Raw genomic sequence first — 7,874 nt, 5'->3', positions numbered from 1 at the left:
AAGAGAATCTCAGCAGTAAGTAGAAATTTTCTGGTGGCTGTTAACAGAGTCAGTATTAAGGATGGACCTCACTCCAGACCATAGAGAACTGCCTCCAACACCATCACCAAACTCATCAGTTCTGGAGAATTTCCATCCACTGCCAACAAACTCATCATTCCTTTATCCTGCACTGCTCTCTTCTACATCCTACCTAGGATCCACAAACCTGACTGTCTGGGTAGGCCCATTGTCCCTGCCTACTCCTGCCCCACTGAACTTGTGTCCTTATACCTTGACTCCATTCAATCCCTCTTGGTTCGGTCTCTTCCCACGTACATCCATGACACTTCTCATACTCTCACTTTCCTCATTTTCACCATAGATGTCCAGTCCCTTTACATTTCTATCCCCCATCAGGAAGGCCTTAAAGCTCTCTGCTTCTTTCTCGATAGAAGAGCCAACCAGTTCCCCTCCACCACCACCTTCCTCCATCTGGCAGAACTGGTAATCACCTTCTAAAAAAAAATCACTCTTTTGGCTCCTCCCACTTCCTCCAGACTCGAGGGGTGGCCATGGGCGCCCACATGGGCCCCAGCTATGCCTGCCTCTTCGTAGGCTATGCAGAACAGTCCATGTTTCAAACCTTCCCTGGTAATACTCTGCAACTCATTGATGACTGCATTGGTGCTGCTTCATGCACCCATGGTGAGCTCGTGAATTTCATCAACTTTGCCTCAAACCCTGCACTTAAATTCACTTAGTACATTTTTGACACACCTTTCCCCCTTTTGGAGATCTCTATCTCCATCTCCAGAGTTAGACTGACATATTTTATAAACCTACAGATTCCCATGGCTATCTTGACTATAGCTCTTCCCGCCCTGTCACCTGAAAAAACGCTATTCCCTTTTTATCAGTTCCTTTGTCTCCACTACATCTGTTCCCAGGATGATGCTTTCCTTTCCAATACATCAGAGATTTAAGAGACCATAGAGGGGAATAGAAGAAGAGGAGAAGGGGATTGAATTTTTTTTACTGGAAGGAGATGTCAATTTCCAAGCCACCAGGTTGGAGGCTGCCCAGACAGAGTATAAGGTGTTGCTCCTCCACCCTGAGGGTGGCCTCTTTGTGGTACAAGAGGAGGCCATGGACAGACAGCTTGGAATGGTAATCAAAATTAAAATGTTTGGCCCCTGGGAACTTCTGCTTTGGGCGGATGGAGTGGAGGTGCTCAACAAAGCAGTCCTTCAATTTACGACGTGACGAGTGGAGTGATGATGGCGCTAAACAGCAACTCCTTCACTTGCATCTTCAGAAACAGCTCTGTTTCCATCTTTAATATCTTTATTTTTCCCTTTTACGGTTCCTTTCAAGACCCCGACCTGGAGTTACATGCTAACTAAGGTTATTTGCAGGAATAGGACCTGCTCTTGGGGTTTCATAACTGGCTGTTGTTCTCAGGGCTCTGGAGATGGGCGGATCGAAGGTTGGTGTCATGGCAGGAGATCCGTGTGTCATCAGGGGAGTTGGAATATCTATAGCAGTGTGCCCAGATCTTTGGGCACAGAGCTCGAAAAAAGTGACACAACGGACTTTTAACATCGTAAACCGGCGAGTTGTTTGTTATGTCTCCCCACTCACTGTGAAAACAGAGACACCTCTTTCTCCCTTATTGGGGAGTGAGAGAGCCTGTGGTATGTCAAAAACCAGGTGAAACACGGAGTCTTTAGGGTAACTGCAAGTCTGTATCTTTGCTGTTGCTTTGCCCACTCCTGAGTGCTTGGTGGTGGGTGCCAGTGCCTTTTTATTGCCTATGGAGGGGGGTGGAGAGGATTGTTGCTTGCTCCTGCTTATGCGTGAAGCTGGGTGGGGACTTTGGGGTTCTAACATTTAACTGTAGCTCGTTCCTTAGGGCACTCCTCTGTTTTCGTGGATGGTTGCGAAGAAAAAGCCTTTCAGGATGTATATTGTATACATTTCTCTGACATTAAATGTACCTTTGAAACCAGTGTAGAGGAGGCCACTTCAGGACCACCTGATACAATAGACAACCCCAGTAGATTTGCAGGTCTAGTTTTGCTTCATGTGGAAGGACTGTTTGGGGCCCTGAATATGCATGAGGGAGGAGGTGAACAGGTAGGTGTAGCACTATGACCGCTTGCAGGGATAAGTGCCGGGAGGAAGATTAGTGGGGAAGGATTAATGGACAAGGGAATCATGGAGGGTGCGATCTTTGCACAAAGCAAATAGTGGGGGGGAGGGGGAGGGAAAGATGTGTTTGGTGGTAGGAACCCTTCGGAGATGGTGGAAGATATGGAGAATGATGTGTTGGATGTGGAGGCTCATGAGGTGGTATAATAGGTAGGTAAAAGAGGAATCCTATCACTGTTAAGGCAGCGGGAAGATGGGGTGAGTACAGATATCTGAGAAATAGAGGAGTGTGGGTGAGGGCAACAATGGTGGAGGAAAAGAAACCTCATTCTTTGAAGAGGGACATCTCACCTTCATTCAGGGCCCCAAACAGTCCTTCCACATGAAGCAACACTTCACCTGCGAATCCGCAGGTCGTCTTATTATATCAGGTGGTCCTGACGCGGCCTATTCTGCAATGGTGAGACCTGTCGTAAATTGAGGGACTGCTTTGTTGAGCACCTCTGCTCCATCCACCAAAAGTGGAACTTGACAGGGGCCAGACGTTTTAATTCTGATTCTCATTCCCATTCTAACATGTCTGTCCATGATCTCCTCTTGTTCCATGATGAGGCCACCCTAGGGTGGAGGAGCAACACTTTATATTCTGTCTGGGTAGCTCCAACTTGAAGGCAGTAAAAAGAAAAAGATCACTCCCCATCCCCTGTTCTTCTGTTCCCCTCTATGGCTTCTCAGCTCTTCTCACCTCCCTCTGGTGCCCCTTCTCCCCTATCAGATTCCTTCAGCTCCAGCGCTCTACCTTTTCCACCCACCTTGCACCTTCAAGCTATCCTCCTTCCCCTCCCCCACTTTTTTATTCTGGCATCTTCCTCCTGCCTTTCCAGCCTTGAAGAATGGTCTCGGCTCAAAATAGCGACTGCTTATTCATTCCCATAGATGCTGTCTGGCCTGCTGCATTCCTCCAGCATTTTGTGTGTGTTGCTTTGGATTTCCAGCATCTGCAGAGTTTCTTGTACTAATTAAGAATGGAGTTGCTTTCAAGCAGCATATATATATTTGCTCAGGATATGCAATATGAATAATACTGAGAATATTATTATAATAGAGGAAATATAACAACAGGAATACATATTGAATGTGTAACTCCTGGAGTTGCTGTCAGGGATAGACTGACATTCCAAAGAGTGCATTGCTCTAATCTTTACCAACATAATCAATGGAGAATGAGGAATTGATGTGAAGTGATAAGGGATATTTTTGTATTTAAGTCCATTTCCATTGTACAGCTAGATTTAGCTGACCAAACTCAATTCAGTTCTGTATTTCCCAAAGTAGCTTGATCAGGGATAACAATCACATGGCCACAAACTACATTCTGACTGTCAGTAAATGCCAGTGCAAATACACTGATGCTTGTGTTTTTATATGAAACTCCAGAACAAAATTTCTGCAAAGACAGACGGCAAACTGAAGCTTAAATAAATTTTTTTTTCAGATAGAGTTACAGAGAGCTACAGCACAGAAACTAGTCTGTGCTGAACTGTTATTCCGCTGATTCCCACTGACTGCAACCACACCAAAGCCCTCCAAACTCCTCCCATCCACATACTTATTCAAATTTCTGTTGAACCTGCATTCATTACTCACACCACCCTTTGAGTGAAGAAGTCCTACCCCCACCCCGGTTCCCCTTAAACATTTCACTTTTCATCTTTAACCCATGACCTCTAGTTGTAGTTGCACACAACCTCCTCAGTGGAAAAAGCCTGCTTACATTTACCCTGTCTACACCACTCATAATTTTGTATACCTCTATCAAAACTCCTCTTATTCTCTTACGCTCCAGGGAATAAAATCGTAACTTACTCAACTTTTCCCTATAACTCTGGTCTTCAATGCTGGCAACATCCTTGTAAATTTCCTCTTACTCTTTTAATCTTATTGATATCTTTTCTGTAGGTAGGTGACCAAAACTGCACACAATACTTCAAATTTGGCCTCACCAATGTCTTATACAACTTCAACATATCATCCAAACTCTTGTATTCAATACTCTGATTATGAAGGCAAATGTGCCAAAAGCTCTCTTTATGATCCTATCAACCTGTGATACCACGTTCAAGGAATTGTGTATATGTATCCCCAGATCCCTTTGTTCTACTGCACACCTCAGTGCTCTACCGTTCATTGTGTAAGTCCATACCCTGGCTTGACATCCCATTCTACACTCGCCTGCATTAAGTTCCATCTCCTATTTTTTAGCCCATTCTTCCAGCTGGTCTAGATCCCATTGCAAGGTTTGATAGTCTTCCACACTGTCCACTACATCCCCAGTTTTGGTGTCATCTGCAAATATGTTGATCCAGTTTACTACATTATCATCCAGATCATTAATACAGATGACAAATAGCAATGAATGCAGCACAGATCCCTGCAGCACACCACCAGTCCCAAGCCTCCAGTCTCTGGCATCTCCTTCTCAGCCAAAGTTGAATCCAATTTACTACTTCACCCTGAATGCCATGAGACTGAACCTATGCAAGACTTTGTCCAAGGCCTTGCTAAAGTCCTTCTGAACTACATCCACAGCCTTTCCTTCTTCAACTTTCCTGGTAACCTCCTTGAAAAACTGTAAGATTGATGAGACACTACCTAGCTTGCACAAAGCCATGATGGCCATCCCTAATGGGCCACTATTCAAATACCTACATACGCTGTTCCTTCAAATACCTTCCAATAACTTGCCTACTACAGATGCCTGGCTCACAGGGCTATTATTTTCTGGTTTATTCTTACCACCTTTCTTGAACAACATTAGCTATCCTCCAGTATTTCACCGTAGCTCAGGATATTTTAAATACCTCTGCCATGGCCCCTGCTTTCTGCACTTGCCTCTCACAAGTTCCAAGAGTATACTTTGTCAGGCCCTGGGGACTTACTCAACCTAATTTGCCGCAGGCACCCCCTCTTCTGTAATCTGGATATGCTTCTACTGTTTTGCCTCAGTTCTTTAGACTCTGTGTCTACCTCCTGAGTAAATAGATGCAAAAATCTATTTAAGAAATCCCTATTTTTTTTGGCTACATCTATAGATTATCTTACCTAACATCAAGTGGACCATTTTTTCCCTTGATGTCCTTTTGCTCTTAATATATAGAAGCCCTTGGGATTCTCTTTCTTGTCTGCCAGAACAAATTCATGCCTTCTCTTAGCCTTCTAGATTTCCCTTTTAAGTGTTTCCTTGCATTTCTTATACAATGCCTCATTTGTTCCTTGCAGTCTATACCTGCCTTGCACCTCCTCCTTCATCCTCCTAACTAGGGTCTCAATATCTTTTGAAAGCCAATGTTCCTTAAACCTGTTAGTCTTGCCATTTATTTTCAACAGGAGCATACAATCTCTGTACTCTCAATATTTCATTTTTGAAGGCCTCCCACTGACCAAATAACCCTTTGCCAGAAAGCAACCTATCCCAAGCCACACCTGTCAAATCCTTTCTGATGCTATCAAAATTGGTCTTCCTCTAATTTAGAATCTCAAGCCGAGGACCAGTTCTATATTTGGCCATAAATGTTCTATGTTCTAAATATCTTGAAAATAATGAAATGATGATCAATGGATCCAAAGTGTTCCCTTATATACACTTCTGTCACCAGCCCTGTCTTGTTTCCTAATAAGAGATCCAGTATTATACTCTCTCTAGTTGGGATCCCTTTATATTGATTAAGGCAACTTCCCTGAAAACATCATCCCTTTTTTATTCCTCAGTTCTCCCCATATAGCTTCAGTAGATGAGCCTTCCAGTCTGACTTGTCTGAGCACTGCTGTGACTTTTTCACTGACAAATAATCCCTACCACTCTTTAAAGCCTGAAAGAAACGACCCCCAGAACATTGAACTGCCTGTCCTGCCCCTCCTGCAACCAAGTCTCACTAATGGCTAAAATATTGTAATTCTACATGCTAATCCATGCTCTGACATCATCTGCTGAACCTAAAATACACCTTGCATTGAAATAAATGCAACTCAGAATATTAGTCACATTATACTCAACCTTTTGGTTCCTGTCTTTGTATGCAAGCTTAACATTTACTTTCCTCATAACCACTACTCCACTTGTGTTTAGTTAAACTTTTCATAAAGATCCAAGAATTTTAATGAGGAAGTATATTTTATTATAGTTATAAGAGCTATTGAGTAATGATTACAAATTTTTATTTGCAAAGGCTCTGTATTTTTCATTTAGTATGCTTGAATCTGCCTGCATGAAGTCTATATTAACTATTAATAAACTCTGCTGTTTCTAGCCTAAGATATTAATTTCTCTGAATAATTTAAAAATGATCACTTAACTCAAAATGGCGATGTCCTTTGGCTAGTAGTAAATACTAACAATAATTCTTTGGAATAAGAGAAGAAAACTCCACATTTCTTGGTTATTTTCTATGACCATCTGAACATTAAAAATCTAATTATCCTATAGATTAGAAAGATTGTTTCCTTACTGACCAGCAATTTATAACGTTTAGCAGAAGCCCTAGCTCCCAACGTTGTGACCATTTAATAAATCTTAAAATAAACAAACTCAGAACAGCTGCTGAATTAGGTGCTGGAAATAAGTTTACTATTCTGTTATTTCAAGTATGCATTGCATTACAGAGGTAGAACACACAAAAATGTATGTTCAAAGAATAAGCATCGATAGCAAAACAATATTGCACATTATTACAATTGTAATAGAAATAATTAGCATAAACTTCCTGCAATCTGACTCAGTGTCTATTCCTTCATTATGAAGACATCATCACAAAAGGTAGACATTGCTGGTCATAGTTGAATGGATCTGCAGAGTCAGATATATATGCTTTTTAATTAACATTTTACAAACACAAACATTTAAAGCACACAGGTCCACATCCTGATGATACACAAGAAATAATTAAAACCTATTTATGATTGTGCTAGTCTCTCAAAGGCATTGTTTAACATTCAAATGTGGCATTCAAAGCATAAAGGCTGTCTGAGATTCCCCAGTACATTCGAACATCTGCATAATCTTACAATCTTTATAATCACATTTGTACCATGAATACTTAAGGTCTCCTGAGATCTCTGCTTCTGACAACAATAACATGGAAGTTTTTTTTAATGAAATCCATCTTGTAATTCCTGGTGACTTATTATCAAAATCGTCAATTTTTCTCCCCTTACCTTCACATTTTAAAAAGAAATCTTAAGCATGATTTATGCTTTTGAAGAATACATAATATAATTTGACATTTTCCAGCTGAGGTATAGCCTAGTTACAACTACATGCTTCATTACATACGACTCCCTATGAGCGGATGAACGGACAGAAATAGCAAAGCTATTTAAATATATAAAAAAAGATGAATTCATGCCAGATGTCCATTTTTCCCCTCAACTGAATAGTACTCTCACTGACCAGATGCCAGTTTATGAAGTTGATACCGTTTCCAAACAATGTATAAAATGCATACTTAATTTTGAAATAACAATTTTAATTTTTACTGCTTCTCTATATATATTTGCTGCTAAACATTCAAACTTTCTGCCAATATTATATCTCGAATATTACACTTAAAATGTCTTTTACAAACAATTAAACATTGTTAGTATGTTCTACAAAATTCAGTGAGGATTCAACGGGCTGAATAGCTGCCTTCTGTGCTGCAACAGTTCTATAATTTTCATTACTGATAAGATGGATCAATCATTTC

Source organism: Mobula hypostoma, chromosome 10 (genome assembly GCF_963921235.1).
Source record: "Mobula hypostoma chromosome 10, sMobHyp1.1, whole genome shotgun sequence".
Taxonomy (NCBI): Eukaryota; Metazoa; Chordata; class Chondrichthyes; order Myliobatiformes; family Myliobatidae; genus Mobula; species Mobula hypostoma.
Note: the sequence above shows the minus strand (reverse complement) of the source record.